The sequence below is a fragment of the Littorina saxatilis genome, linkage group LG16 (genome assembly GCF_037325665.1).
Source record: "Littorina saxatilis isolate snail1 linkage group LG16, US_GU_Lsax_2.0, whole genome shotgun sequence".
Classification (NCBI taxonomy): Eukaryota; Metazoa; Mollusca; class Gastropoda; order Littorinimorpha; family Littorinidae; genus Littorina; species Littorina saxatilis.
This window is the reverse complement of record NC_090260.1, coordinates 49,000,020-49,017,220: the sequence shown is the minus strand read 5'-3', so window position 1 is coordinate 49,017,220 and position 17,201 is coordinate 49,000,020.

Genomic DNA, 17,201 nt, shown 5'->3' with positions numbered 1-17,201 from the left:
CGTAGCAATAGGGTCCGATATTTAGACTCGAACAAGTATAATGCGACTCGTCTTCGACTCGTCGGCATTATACTTGTCTCGTCTAAATATCGGGCCCTATTGCTACGCTGAAAACACAATAGCTGGTAATAATATCAGTCAATAATATCAGCGAATAATATCAGAAATGTCTCCACAATGGACAGCTGGCAACAAAATGCACACAGTGCACAGATAATTCATACATTGAGGACTCGGGACAGGAGAGGCGTGCATCTTCATACTTGTGGGGGGGGGGGGGGGGGGGTGCTCAGGCTGCATTCAAGACATTCAACCTCAAGAAGACATTCAACTTCAAGGATAAATTGTTGATTGTGATACACATGGGTGGTGACTGAAAGGGGAAGAGTGGTTCTCAGGTGCTAGTTTAGGTCATAAAACTCTCCCATTGTTACCCTCAATCTTAGCTAGCAATCGCAAACTTGGCTACATTTGATGATGTAATATTAACCTTTGCTGTAATTTTTCTGGTGTCTTCATACTTTGATAAAAAAAACCTGTTCCAACCTGTTTAAGCAACGAAAGCGTTTTGATTCTTACATGCTTTCTTTCTTTATTTGGTGTTTAACGTCGTTTTCAACCATCCAAGGTTATATCGCGACGGGATTCTTAGATGCTGTAGTTTTCACAAAGCTGTACAGGGTCCAAATTACATTCCTGTGAAACTTCTTTTTAAGAACCTACTTTCCAAAATATTCAGTTGATAACCTCTGTACATTAACACACACTTTAATTAAGACTTCCCCCAGCTGAATTGTTGGTAGAGATGGAGTAAGTTATGCCTAAATATTGCATGTGTGTGTCTGGGGAGAGTGAGGGAGAGGGGGGGGGGGGGGGGATTCAGTACACTAGTGTAGCAGCGCAGGCAATGAATACAATATGTGCAGATATCTTAACCTGACTGGCTGACATGCAGCTGCCAGGTATTTTAGATAAATCTAAATCTGATAAATCACAGTTGCATTAATTTGTGCATGGCTGTTAAAAAAACTCTGAGAGGTTTGATCTAATATTATAAAAACAAACAAACACCCTATTACACTGTATCAACAACATTTAACAGCAATTCATTCACAGTGATCATTATCCACATGCAGGAATGTGCAGATGAGCCTAAATCCAAACCGTTCACTCTATAGCTAAATGTGAAACGTACACAAGTGCAAACAAGAGGCGAAGCCTTCAAGGCTCACGTAAGAAATCGACAAACAGTAACACAAACTCAACCACTCCATCACACACACACACACACACACACACACACACACACACACACACACACACACAGTAAGCATAGGTGACACTGTGCAAGAAAGCGAGACACTAGATCTAGATCTGTCTGTCTGCATGTGTAGCCTACTTACAGGGACACGACTGCCAACTAGTCTCGGCCCGCTCAAAATAACAATGACCGAGACTTTCAGTAATTCCTTCGCGTGACGTCTAACCCTCTTACGCCATAATGTGACGTCTTCAAATGTTAAAGTTTCTATCACTATCACACACACACACACACACACACACACACACACACATGCACACACACACACACACACGCACAGACAGACAGAGTTTACCATCGCATAGGCTACACTTAGGTGAGCCAAATACAGTGTGCAGGTCAAGGATTATAGGCACGCAGCAAACTCATGAAGCATAACTTTTATGGACACATCATAATTGGTAAAATAATTACTGTAACCTTGGAGTTGCTCCTTTAAACCAAGATTGCCAAGCACACACAAAAAAACACCACACTGACCAGCCCTCAAATTGTCTTCCCTCTGCTCATCACATTTTCAGGCATCTATATTTTAATAATCAAGCGTGTGAACTTAAAGGCACTGCAGTCCTTCCAATGCAAATAATTCGGCTGATCAGTCGACCGTCTCAGATCTACCTAATGTGTCAGGCTTTTACACGGGATGAGATCATCCCAAAAGACACATCCCAAAAGACACATCCCAAAAAAACACATCCCAAAAGACACTTACCCAAAATCAACCAATTTAAGACCCCCTCCTTTTGACTTTTTTATATGCTCCGATGTGTATGAATAATTATAGATTATATCTTAGTGTTACAGACGGGCACAGTGGCGTGGTGGTAAGACATTGGCCTCCTAATCGGGAGGTCGTGAGTTCGAATCCCGGTCGTGGCCGCCTGGTGGGTTAAGAGTGGAGATTTGTCCGATCTCCCAGGTCAACTGATGTGCAGACCTGCTAGTGACTTAACCCCCTTCGTGTGTACACGCAAGCACAAGACCAATAGTGCGCACGGAAAAGATCCTGTAATCCATGTCAGAGTTCGGTGGGTTATAGAAACACGAAAATACCCAGCATGCCTCCCCCGAAATCGGCGTATGCTGGCTGAATGGCGGGGTAAAAACGGTCATACACGTAAAAAATCCACTCATGCTAAAAACACGAGTGAACGTGGGAGTCTAAGCCCATGAACAAAGAACAAAGAAGAAAAGAAGACTCCCTCTTTTTTAACACCTTGTTTTCTTAGACTTCCTGTTCATACCCTCTGTAAATTTAACTTAACCCTAACCCTAAGCCGAACGTTGGCAGTCTCTTTGTTTTTGGCTCTGTAAATGTACCCCCTGTTTAAATACTCCCTCCTTTTTCAGACCTGATTTTCTTAGATTTTTTGAAATCTTAAAAGGGCCGGGGTTCTACTGTAAAAAGAGTGGGATTTTTTTAAATTATTAAATTTGTGAAAAGCCACAGTTAGTGTCAATGTGCAAAATATTTAAGAACTTAGCAAAGGGAGTTAAGCCAGGCTATTCATGTTTTGGTATAGCTGTCAAAGTTGGAGGGATGGTGACTGAATTCAACTGTTTTTCTCAGGATTTAAGGTCAGGATTTTAGGTCTGTGCCCAGTAGTAGTTGAACATTTGAGGATATGCATATGGTGTGAATCTAGGTGGTCAGAGACAAGGGTTCGATGTGCATCAGATAGGTGGTATTTTGCAAGGTCATTTCAAGGTCGTCAGTCTTACCCTTGACCACTTGCAGCCGTCGGTTGGCAGCTTCAGCATCTGTATTTAGGAGAGGAGGGGGGTAAAGAGAAGGGCGAGCAGAAGGGCCAGAGCGGGGCCGAGGCATAGTGCGGTGGCCCAGGCAAGTAGAGAGGAGAGAGCCATGCAAAACACACAGATATCACACCTACACACAGCTAGTATCACACAGATATTACACCTACACACAGCTAGTATCACACAGATATCACACCTACACACAGCTAGTATCACACCTACACAGCTAGTATCACAGATATCATACAGCTAGTATAACACAGACAACACACCTACACACAGCTAATATCACACAGATATCACACCTACACACAGCTAGTATCACACAGATATTACACCTACACACAGCTAGTATAACACATATATCACACCTACACACAGCTAATAGCACACAGATATCACACCTACAGACATCTAATAACACACAAATATCACACCTACACACAGCTAATAGCACACAGATATCACACTTACACACAGATATCACACCTACACACAGCTAATAGCACACATATATCACACCTACACACAGCTAATAGCACACAGATATCACACATACACACAGCTAATAGCACACACATATCACACCTACACACATCTAATAGCACACAGATATCACACCTACACACAGCTAATAGCACACATATATCACACCTACACACAGCTAATAGCACACATGTATCACACTTACACACAGCTCGTATCACACGCATCACACCTACACACAGCTAGTATCACACAGACATCACACCTAAACACAGCTAGTATCACACATATATCACACCTACAAACAGCTAGTATCACACAGAGATCACACAGACATCACACCTACACACAGCTATCACACAGATATCACACCTACGCACATCTAACATCACAAACGTATCACAGCTACATACAGCGAATATCTCACACATATCACACCAACACACAGCTAGTATCTCACACCTACACACAGCTAGTATCACACAGATATCACACCTACATGCAACTAATAGCACACGGATATCACACAGCTATCACACCTACACATGGCTAACATCACACAGATATCACACCTACACAGCTAGTATCACGCCTACACACAAACAGTATCACACAGCTAGTACCACACATATATCACACCTACACACAGCTTGTATCACACCTACACACAGCTAGTATCACACACATATGCAGACATTGCACAGATATCACACCCACACACGCAAAATATCACACATATATCATGCAGATATTGCACAGATATCACACCCACACACGCAAAATATCACTGTCACACAGATATCATGCAGATCTCACATCCACACACAAATTACACTTTACTTAAAAATTTTAATAATAAATTTTCATTTGATTAATATACTTACCCAACTCACATATAGCAATTAACCCATAGTTCAGTGCTGATATCGCTGTACGCGTCCCCTTAGCAACAAGGAAGACGCCTCTAAAAAAGAGTGACCGAGACCCGTAAGGGTATCCAAGTCAGCCCGTAAGGGAGGCTGCCTTCCATATGCGCGCGCATATGCCGCCATCTTGTCATTCTACACGAAGCCCAACTCACTACTTTTTTAGACCCCCATACCCCCCACAGCGGGGAGGCGGGAGGGAATAAACGATGTGAGTTGGGTAAGTATATTAATCAAATGAAAATTTATTATTAAAATTTTTAATTAAATTACATATCTTACCCAACTCACATATAGCAGATTGCTACTATAGGAGGAGGGTACTTACCAACTTAAGACCGCAGGACCTGCCCTGCAGCCACGAGAGCCGGCAAAGCCGCACTGCCATCTTGCCGCCTTGCAGCAATGTCCCTCAAATAAAAATTGATGAACACGTCCTCAGATTTCCAGTAAGCCGCCGCCAGGACCTCTGATAGGCGCCCTGAGCGAAGCACGGCCACAGAAGACGCCCAAGCCCTCGCTTCGTGCGTCCTGGCTGACGTAAGAGGAAGCACCGCCCTGACCTCGCCAGACTGGCGTTGCCACCATCCATACGCTTGCTTAATGGTCAGTGAAACCCATTTAGTCAAGGTGACCTTCGAGATATCCTTCGCTCGCACAGTGTTGAGGGATATAAACAGTAATTTCTGAGTTTCCGAGCGAATCGGCGAAGACCTAGACAGGTAGCTGCTTAACGCCCTGACAGGACAATTTGACAGATCGGGGTCTCCAGGAGCGAGTATATCGCTCAAGGGTGGAATACGAATGCAAGGCGAAGCCTGACCGGGCTTTTGATTTTTAGCGAGAAAATTAGACGTAAATCTCAAAGAGTAGGAGCCATCCCTCTCCAGGGAAATATCTTTAGCGAGACCAGAAAGTGCGTGCACCTCGCTACCTCTCCTAGCCGTGGCCAGCAAGACCAAAAACAGAGTTTTTCTCGTCAAATTAGGTAAACTAGCCAACCGGAGAGGCTCAAAGTCCTCCGATGCAAGGAAACGGAGAACCACAAACAGATCCCAGGCAGGGAGCTGTGATCTTGAGAGAGCTGCATCAAGGGCAGCTCCCTTAAGCACGCTTGAAATGACACCGTCAAGATTGATCTTGCGACCGAGCTGTCTAAGCGTGGAAGAAATCGCAGACCTTCTAACTCGCAGTGAAGAAGGAGAGACCCCCCTACTAGCCAACCAAGAGAGGTGGTTGGCTACCTCCATGGACCTTGGGGAAAGATGTTGAACCTCATTCTCAGAGCACCACTTGGCCCATGCAGCCCAATGAGAAGAGTAAACGGAGCTAGTTGAGTCTCTGTGTGCTTTCTGTACCAGTTTCAAAGTTGTGGCCGAGGCCCCGGCACGACGCAGAGCGATTCTGACAGAATCCAGCCGTGAAGCTGCAACGCTTGCGGATTCTCGTGCGGGACCCCTGACCTGGGCTGTAACAGGTCGCCCCTTCGAACGCCTAGAGGAATGGGTGGGCGCACTGCCAGCCGCAGAAGGTCCGGATACCAGTGCTGGCTGGGCCAAAGAGGAGCAACCAGCACCAGCGCTGGCTTTTCCAGATCCACTTTTCTTACTACCTTCCCTAGCAGGCAAAACGGAGGAAAAGCATACGCCTGCAGATTTGACCAATCCAGATCCAACGCGTTCACCGCCCACGCCAGAGGGTCCGGGAACGGTGAGACGAAAAGGGGAAGCCTGGTGGAGAATCTCGTTGCAAACAGATCTATGCAAGGCTTGTCTACTTGAACCCAAAGGCGGTCCAACGCCTGGTGGGAGAGGGTCCATTCTGAGTGCAGAACCTTGTCCCCCCGACTGAGGGCATCCGCCAAAACATTGAGCGTGCCCTTCAGGTACTTGGCTGAGAGAAGTATGTTGTGCGAGCTGCACCAAACCAACAGACGGCAAGCGCTCTCCGACAGCTTCTGCGAGCGTGTGCCCCCCTGCCGATTTAAGTAAGCGGCCACAGTCGTATTGTCCGTGTGGACTTGAACATGACTGCCCCCCAGAAGCGGCAGGAAAGCCTGTAAACCCAGAGACACAGCCTCCAGCTCCAGCACGTTTATGTGCTGTGGAGCTAGGGAGAGATCCCACAGGCCTGAGGCTGTCTGATCGGCCAGATGAGCACCCCAGCCTGTCATGGATGCATCTGTAACAAGAATGTTCTCCGGCGCCGGAGGAACGATCGGAACACCCTGAGAGACCCAGGGGAGCAGCCAAACACTTGTAGTGTTGTTGAACCAACTCCCCAGTCCTATGCGAACATTCCAGCCCTGAGAGGCTTGGTCCCACTGCCTCCTCAAAGCCGCCTGAAACGGCCTCTTGTGGACCCTGCCTAGAGGCACAAGGGGAGCCATCGATTCCATCTGCCCCAGAAGGGAGGACAACTCCCGGGCCGTGGACACACTCTTTCCTTTCAACGAGCGAACCAAGTTCTGAAGCTTGTCCACCCTCTTTTGAGAGGGACGGACTAACCACTCCACCGTATCGAAATCCATGCCCAGGTAAGTGAAGCGTTGGGATGGTTCTAACTCTGACTTCCCTAGATTGACTGTAAAGCCCAGCTGAGCCGCCAGGTCGAGAACCCTCGCAGTCTGAGTTCTGCACATGTACTGGTCCTGATGCAGATTCAACCAATCGTCTAAATACGCCCGTAGGCGTACCCCCTCTTGTCTGACAAGGGAGCAAAGCTGGCGAACGACCAGCGTGAAGATCCAGGGGGCCAGGGAAAGCCCGAAGGGGAGTGCCCGAAATTGAAACACTTTCTCGCCCCACAGAAAGCGCAGCCATTTCCTGTCTTGAACATGCATGAGCACATGGAAATATGCGTCGGTGAGATCCACCGACGTGGCCCAATCTCCCGGACGCAGAGCTTCCCTTACAGAGAGAGGAGTCTCCATGACAAACTTGACTACCCGTAGGTATTTGTTCAGGGTGGACAGGTCCAAAACAGGCCTCCATGCCCCTGAGGCTTTGGGCACCACGAACAGCCTGCCGTAAAAGCCGAGGGACTCTCGATCTCGAACTTCCTCTATCGCACCCTTCAGGAGTAGGGAAGCCACCTCCGCATGAACGGCTGACTTGGCTTCCGGGTCCACGGGATATCTGAAAGGCGGAGGTATCCTGGACAGAGGTGCCTTCCCCTCTGCCCAGAGGAGACGGAATCCCGAACGCACTATTCCCAAAATCCACCGGCTGGACACCAGGCGTGTCCAGGCGGCCAAGGCCCTGGAGGGGCCACCCGCCGCCACCACGGCGGGGGTTACTGGGAATAGTGGCTCGGGAGACCCTCATTGGGGGTGAGGCTTGTGCCCCGACCCCCGAGAACCCCCAAAGGAGCCTCTCTTCGGGTAAGGCGCGCCTCGCCCCCTACCCCGAAAAGAGGTGGACTGATTTTGCATCTTGCCCCCCCCAGACGAAGAAGGCTGAGCCTTACTCTGGGAGGTAGGCTTGCTCTGAACCTTCTGAAAGCCGTGGTGAGCAATCCTTGCAATAGCCAGATCCCTAGCGTCCTGGGTTTCCTTCTGCAAAGCGTCCAAAGAGGAAGTACCCAGCAGCGACTCTTCCGTAAACGGGGATACCTTAAGTCTGTCAATGGTACCCCTGTCTCGGATCTTTGAACCCGCCAAAAAGGCAGTTCTGCGGGAATGTACAGCATGCCCGTAAAGCCTGGCTGCCAAGCTCAATTGTTCCTGAGAGACCTTGGCAAGCGTCGCCAACAGAGTTGTCACATCCTCCTGGGAGGCGTCGTAACGGAACTCAAACGGGTCTAACGAAGAAGCGATAGACCTAGACAAAGAGCGTTGGAGAGAACTAGAGACGGAACCCAACTCGAGCAGAGATCTACCCGTCTCCTCCAAAGCCTGAAGAGCAGACTCCGTGTAAGGGACTACCCTATCCCTGGCATACCCGTCCTCCCGCAGAGAAAGCAGTTCCGGAGTCACCGGTAGAACTGATCTCGGCAAAGCGAAAGAGTCAAGTAGAGCGACGGGACGAACCGACAGTTTAGAGCTCTTTGAGAGCGCAGAACAAGGAACGTGTTGACCCGCTTTAGCCAACCAGGGGCCCACCACCTCCGGCGCCTCCCCATGCTGTGACAACAGCGGAAAGGCATCGGACATAGCTCGACCTTTCGCAAAAACCTTCGACATCTCGACCGCCACAGAGGGGGACTCCCGGAATCGGAACGAACTTTTCGGTTCCTTAGCACTCCTGAAATCCCCTAAGGCAGAAGGGGGATGGACAAACTGAGATTTGTTCACCGCCACCTCCTCCTCGAGATATTTCGAAGCCACTCCAGCCGCCAGAGCCACCGCATCTGGCAGCTGCCGTGGCAAAAAGAATCCAGCACCTTCAGCCTGAGAGGCGGCACCGTCATCCAGGTAGCCGTCGTGCCCTTCCGTGCACTCCGGAGACTGGTCCCCGTACTGACTAACAGAGTCAAGTCCAGAGCCAGCCATACTACCACCAACTTCCTGCCCCCTGGGCGGAAGCAGATGCCCTTCAACCTGACTACGGCCAGGAAGAATAGGAACATCTGTTCGCTTGTCAGGGCTCTTCGCACCCACTGACACCCCGACTAAGCGGTGGATATCAGCCAGTGTTTCAGAACTTTCACCTGGGATGAGACCCGAGGCTACTCCCTCAAGACAACGCTCACGTGGAGTGCACATACCTTGTGAAGAAGAACGGACACCGGCCGGAGACCCCACGGGAGCCTGAGAGATCCCATCCTGAGACGCATGCACGTCCGCCCTCGTAACAGTAGCAGAGGGAGGCAAACGCACACTGGCCAGCGACGACGTTCCACCGACCCCTGCCGGCAGCGCACGTATCTCCGCCTTAGTTGACGAAACTTCAGCCGCTAAGGCCGAAACCTGAGAGCTTAATGTCAAAAGCAAAGAAGCAAAATCCGCAGATGCAAGCCCAGAACCTACAGGCGAGACATCCCCTACAACATGCTTAACCCCGAGCAAGGGCTTCTCCGTAGGTTTAGCAGACGAACCGGAAACTCCGGGCACGCCAACAACAACATCACTACATTTTTTGGATTCTGAACCCGAAAGAGACACGGACGTATCGCCGTGCGTTTTAGAACTTCTAGAACTTCTAGAGCTTTTCTTAACAGGAGAGGGCGAAGCAGCTACATGTTTAGATGTTGACCTCTTCCCGTCCGCATTGTCGGCCATGATGAAAACAACTCACAAACAAATTTGGAAAAAAATTTTGTAAGTCCGAAAACAAGCCAACAATGCCGCCAAAATTCAGGTAAAAAAATGGAAAGATCTCACCTCAACAGCAAATGCGAAGTCCGGTGACAAGAAGACACCAAGGGGAACACAAACCAGGTCTGGAAGACCAAGCAAGTAGGCTGAAAACACAGCCGGAGCGTACCAAACACGACCAGCTCCACTGATCGCTGAGAGTAGAATGACAAGATGGCGGCATATGCGCGCGCATATGGAAGGCAGCCTCCCTTACGGGCTGACTTGGATACCCTTACGGGTCTCGGTCACTCTTTTTTAGAGGCGTCTTCCTTGTTGCTAAGGGGACGCGTACAGCGATATCAGCACTGAACTATGGGTTAATTGCTATATGTGAGTTGGGTAAGATATGTAATTTACTTTACTTTACTTTATTTGGTGTTTAACGTCGTTTTCAACCACGAAGGTTATATCGCGACGGGACAAATTACACATAGACATCAAGTCCACACACGCAAACTATCACACATATATCTCACCTACTCACAAACAAATCAAGCAAAATTCTATAAACTCATGCACAGTAACTACAGCAACAAATACCAACTGACATAATATCACACACATACACAACAGATTTCAAACAAGCAACTTCGCTCTATCAAGTTATAGTTGAACAACAAAAACACAACAATGACAATGGTTATATCTAACAGAAACACAACAATATAATGGTGATATCTAACAGACAGTTTTGCTCTAGCAGGTGTAAACAAGAAAAAGACGACAGTAATGCTCACCCAAGAACTCCTTGGCAGCGGGTGACACCTGGCCCCCGTTGTCGCCAAAGTTGGTTGTCTCGGCAATGGCCTTCATCAGGCGCTGCACCTCTCGCTTCAGCTTGTCGTTCTCATTCTCCAGCTCTTGCATCTAAAACAACATTCAATTACTCAGTTTACAGCTCCCCAAAGAGGGAATATCACTGCCTAAATGGTTGGGGCCGGCCGGCCGGCTGTCCATATAGATGGACACTGCTCAGTTCTCAGACTCATCAATTACTCAGGTGAGTCAAAAATGTCATACAAGGTAAATACATTATCTTATACGAGATACCACAAAGACATGCACACAAGTGTCACAAGCACATATCATCCACACACAGAAATGTATACTGTTTTCGGAACAACACAAGATTAACACAAATAATACAAGATCAGTTATAAAAGAAGAATCAGTATGTTTTTTAAGCACTTAAAAGAGTTAAACTTGAACAAAATAAAAGATAATTACCACAAACGATGTAAGCGATAATCCAAGAGATAAAATGTATGTCTGTTCGTGAAGCATTGCGTGCGTATTCAGTGAGCTTGCGCATGCGCGTTCTTCTATTCCTTGACGTAAATTTTCGCATTAGCACAAACAGACAAAAGCGTTAATGCTAAAAAGTCAATGCTAGACACACTTCAAATTACAGTGTTCACACTTTTCCAAATGAAATGCAGTGTACGTGCAGGGGATTATCACATTATGACTGCCACAAAAGTGTGCTGCTCAAGTCCGATTTCATTTATTTGTGTGTTTGTTCTGTTTAAACCAGTCTTGATCTAAGGACTAAGTCCGGTCGAGAATAAAAGCTGGTTCTTGTATATGCAGGACTGTGTACGTAGGTGTTAGTTGGAGTGCCTTAGAGAATGATGAGCATATGAGCTTGCGGTGATCATCCTTTTTTGAGGATGAAAGTCGCTTGTTCATTTCAATGCTTGTTATTCTCTCAGGTGCCAGGAGAAAAGGTTCCGTACAACTCTCGCTTACTCTATTACACATGTCGTATGCATTAAGAGCGATTACTTCCCTTTGGTTATTTGATATTCATTTACTGTGTTTAAAAAAAGGTCCAGAACATAAAAAAACAAAAACAATAACAACACATACATAATTCTATTTTATCATTTACTTATTTCTGCAGTGACATCATGTTAAAAAAATAGTCAGCCAGGAATGCTTCACAAGTCTGGGTGGCCGAGTGGTAATGCACTTGCGCTCGGAAGCGAGAGGTTGCGAGTTCGACACTGGGTCAGGGCGTTAGCAATTTTCTCCCCCCTTTCCTAACCTTGGTGGTGGGTTCAAGTGCTAGTCTTTCGGATGAGAGGAAAAATCGAGGTCCCTTCGTGTACACTACATTGGGGTGTGCACGTTATAGATCCCACGATTGACAAAAGGGTCTTTCCTGGCAAAATTGTATAGGCATAGATAAAAAATGTCCACCAAAATACCCGTGTGACTTGGAATAATAGGCCGTGAAAAGTAGGATATGCGCCAAAATGGCTGCGATCTGCTGGCCGATGTGAATGCGTGATGTATTGTGTAAAAAAAATTCCATCTCACACGGCATTGAATATGTGCGCGATATAAATTGCATAAAAAATTTAAAAAATCCCTGCGCTTAGAACTGTACCCACGGAATACGCGCAACATAAGCCTCATATTAATTGATTGATTGACAACGCAGAAAATTCCAAGGAAGACCACAATAGTGACATGTTTATTCTGACATCTTTAACAGAAGGAACAAGTAGAATTTTACAAATAAAAACAAACAAACAAAAAAGCAACAAAGTTAAGTTTTTGGATTGTTTATACATGTAATCATAAACACACCAAAACATGCCCTGGTGTCGACCTAGTGGGCTTCAAGTCGACGGACAAACAAACAGCTGAGCTAATTTCTCTTCTTGTTCATCATCTCATTGTTATTCATGTTTGTCTGAAGTGCCGTTCAAAGACCGCTAGGACGATGTTACCCGCTAAAGCCGTCGTGAAACATCTACAGTCTCGTGTGCAAGAAAACTCTCTGTCACACGACTAGCTCGTAATGGCGATTATGTCTCACAGCTTCAACAGAGGAGAGAACAAACACGTTTTGCGTACTCACGCTTGATAAACCTAAACACAGGAGCAGCCATTGTGGAGAGATCTACTTTTTGACGAAAGTGAACGAACAACTATGAATGACGTCTCGGTATATGTGAATGACGTCACAGTCATCGTCACAGTCTGTATCTTTTGAAGCATTCCATTCTTCATGACGTCTTTCTGTGTCTGCATCCGCGAAATGTTTGTTCTTTCCGGGGTCTTTGTCATCTATGTTCAGAACTCTGTCCTTCTAGTTTCAGACTAACAGGCCTCCTGAGCGAGCCACTTTCCAAGGGAAGCTAAACTCGCGTATGGAAACAGTACTGTAGTCTGGGATGCCGTTTTCAGTATTCTCAGCGTTGAAGAATTTGTAAAGAGAAGACACGACAACAGCAGGAGAAATAAAAGTCGTGTGTGCATTTTGGGGCTTTTGGAGGGACGATTTCGAGTTTGAATCCGTTCTTGCACATGCTCCAAAGCGTGTAACATACAATCTTGCACACGTTTGCTTTAGTAGTGGCAAAGAAGGAAAGCGTGTGACATTATGTTATGTTATATGAAGTCTTATATCGCGCGCGTATCTCCAGACTCGGACTCAAGGCGCAGGGATCTACGTACGACAAGTGACCGTTTCATGTTGTCTAGAATTAAACATTCCAATCACCAACTGGGTTTTGTTTTTTATTCTTGATTTTCGAAGTACGTTAGCAATTTGTCTGTTGTTGATTTGTTTTCAAATTTTACAAAAGAATCTACTGAAATGCTCATGATTTGACTAGCGCCCTTACCCAAATATTTGCAATACTTAAGAAATTAACAAACTTACCCTGAACTAACCTAACTAACCAGCATCTGGAATCTAAACAATTCAAAACTGAAGAAGAAAAACTTAATACTACCTCAAGTGTTTTTCTGTTACACTGTACTCTGAGGCCAAACGCATATTTCAAAATAAAATTGGCAATCCATTAAGACCTAAGTAACAAGTAGAATTAACATTATTAGCAAGCACTGTCGTTTGCTTTTAAGCTACAAGAACAGGGTTTTTTTAAAAGAAGAAATAAACAAAGTATTAACAATGCATACATGTATACAAAATACAATTAAAAAATCTTACAAAAGCAACATTTTCAATACAAAACGAATACGTGTGTATGAAGATACAAGTTGAATAAACAGATAAAGTTAAGATAGACATCATCTTCCTATTATTGGTACAACCGCAAGGAGAAAGAACGGACAGTAACAGAGAGACTAACAGAACTTTCATACAGATTCTGAGATTGACAAGTAAAGAGGAAAAGCATAAATAAATAAATCATTAGTAAAATAATAAATAAAGACCAAGCTTAAAAAAACGGAAAAAAGGGGAAAAAAGAGTACGCAAAATATGGACTCTAAAGTTGTTTCTGATTAAAAATAAATAATGAATTAATTAACTCAGCTTCAAAGTCAGCAGAAGTTTAATTGTTTCTTTAACTCATTGTCTCCTAGGTACGGATATATCCGTACCCATTCAAAAGGCTCTATCTGACCAGGTACGGATATATATATATTCGCTCAGACTGTTAGCTTCAGTCGCTTCCTGTAACGTCCATCTAACGCCTGCATTCCAGCGTGTTGATACACAGTTACTACACAGTTACTACCATTCTGAGTGACCTGCTGCAGCACAGCTGGTCTCGGCTAAAACAAAACTTGGTCAACATAGGTGGGGTAGAAAGTGTTAAACCAAAGAAATGCCAGCATTGTGCCAAGCAAAAACCGTAACCAAGTGAGGAAAGCATTCTAAGTTTTAGCAGAGAAATATGACAGTTTACTAGCGCCAAAACCAGATACTGTATTTAAAATGTTCATGTGAAAATTATGAGAAAACGTCGGCTTTTTTAAAATTTTTAATTTAGTAGACTTTAAAGGAGGTTACTTCCCTTAGTTTCGGTATGGTTCGCCAAATGTGCCAAAAGTGTCGTTGTTTTGAGAAATGAAAAAAAAAGATTTAGGTCGGTCGGGTTAAAACCTAAAACCAATATATATTTTTGTTTGGCCTTATCAGTTGATCATGTTTGATCATGTTGTGTTATTCAGAACTGATTGGTTAGAACACCGCCCCTGCGTTTTGTATGTGCATGAAACCAATCAGTGCTGACTTTTCTTTTGAACATTGTCGTTTTGACGTGAACATTTTAGTTACCTGGTTTTGGCACTAATTGATAAGCCATAGTGACAGCTTATCGCACCAAAAAGCTTGGGTTTCTATTTTTCAAGTGAAAAATTAAACTATCACATGTTCTGTGTAATTTACAGCGATAATCACATTCAAACGCATATGCTTGGGAGTGTTCAAAGCTTGAGTCGGTTTGGGCGAGAATACACAGGCCAAAATTGAAAATTAATAATCACCACTGTCAGTTAACATTAATTGCTGTAAATTACACAGAACATATATCATCATTTTAATTTTCGGAATGGTAACTATAAGTTTTAGCACTGGCAAGCCATCTTACTGAGAGAACCCCACACCGTGTTAGTTCTGCAGCACAGCAGTAAAACTCAATCGCCACCAAAGCTACCTTGAGACTATGGAAAGCAAAATCTCCGTCATAATTTGCTTTTTCTTCGTGGTCGTCTCTTTCGTCCAGTTCGTCCATCAGCTTCTGCTTGGTGGCTTCCAGATACTTGACGCGTTTTTGCATTTTGATAAGCAGCTGCACGTCTTCCGAGTTGACCATTTGTTTCTGTCACGCAAGCAAGGCGTGAACCAGCAATCATACAGCATGCAGTGCCAAAACCATCCACAACAAACCAAATGCTACAGACTGGAACCCCCCTCTTAACTCATTGTCTCCCAGGTACGGATATATTCGTACCCACACATATGGCTCTATCTGACCAGGTACGGATATATCCGCTTAGACTGTTAGCTTCAGTCGCTTCCTGTAATGTCCATCTAACGCCTGCATTCCAGCGTGTTGATACACAGTTTCTACACAGTTACTACAATTCTGAGTGACCTGCTGCAGCACAGCTGGTCTCGGCTAAAAGAACATTGGTCAACAAACTGTAGTAACTGTGTAGAAACGGTGTATCAACATAGATGGGGTACAAAGTGTTAAGACCCCCAATTTTGAAGACTTCCTCGGTTAACACTGAATGATTTTTTTATTTTTTTGTTCATATGATTATACTCGCCGTTCATTTACACAAACAGAGGACACAGCAGTAACCAGATTATTACTTTCTTTATCAATATTCCGGCAGCGACAAACTGCCTTCTTCAGGATGGTATGATCAGTATTGGCGATAACCGGAAATTACCATTATTTTACTGGTTGAAACGCGAAAATACCGGAACAAAATTGGCTGCCGGTATGACCTACAGGTTGATTTTTAGATCTACCGGGTTTTTTTCGATGGTAAAACAAAACAAAAACAGTACTCTGAGTTGGACTCTTACTGGTTCCAATGACCAGCCTACCGGGGTTTTTTTGGACTGTTTGCATCATAAAAGTTTGCGTACCGATTTGAAAAAATACTAGCGCAGACCTGGGAACCCCTGTTTTGTTTTTGGAGTATTCTAAAATAAACTTGGCATAATTTCAGAAAAATTAGTGTACTCCACACAACATGTGAACATCTATGATTCAAACATGCTTCGCACGTGTCCGTTGCACCGTTAAAACTAATGATTCCTTCATTGCTGAATGCCAAAAGCTGTAATCATTGATCAAATGCTGAGTTTTACAGTTATTTTTAATCATTAAAATAAACAGCCCCCCAGTAAATATACTCACGGAATAAAATAACTTAACATGTTTTAAAATTTAATATCTCAAAATCGGAAAAAGTTGCAGGAGAGCGGGGTGGTACGATCATAGAACCATCAATTCCTGAGAAGAGGAAAAAAACCGGAATGTTCTCGGTTGCTTAGTTTTTTCACAATTGGTCCTCAAAGACGCATGGTGTCATTTTGGAGTTTACTAGACTGACGCCTAAGCTTGCCGACAGCCAGTGCACGCTGTGTGTGCTGTAAACAGGTAGGCCTGCACTCTTTGACTCTCGGGGCACGTCTACCCGTACTTGAAACCTGCAAAAGGTCTGCAGCTGATCCACGAATATTGCATGAAAGTACTGCCTTTGGTTTGTCCGTTTGTTTGTGAGTGAGAACAACTCACTAAAATGTTTCTTTCTCTTTGCCCAAAACTGTCCACTCTGTCTTTCTCTTTCACCATGCCACGAACGTGTGTGAACGATAGACTCGTCGCAATAGGGATGTTGAGAGGAGGGATGACTTATACTGATGTTGCTAGGAGATTCGGAGTGACCAGGCAATCAGTGCACGCACAGCGCTGTCAAACACACAGTGCTAAGTTTGTAAACTCCAAAATGACACCATGCGTCTTTGAGCTCAAATTGCAAAAAAACGGAACAAGCCAGACTATTCCGGTTTTTTGCCCATAATGAGCAATTGAACAAGCTTTACGTTGGTACAAAAATCACTCCTGTAACTTTTTCCGATTTTGAGATATTACATTTTAAACAATGTTAAGTTATTTTATTCCGT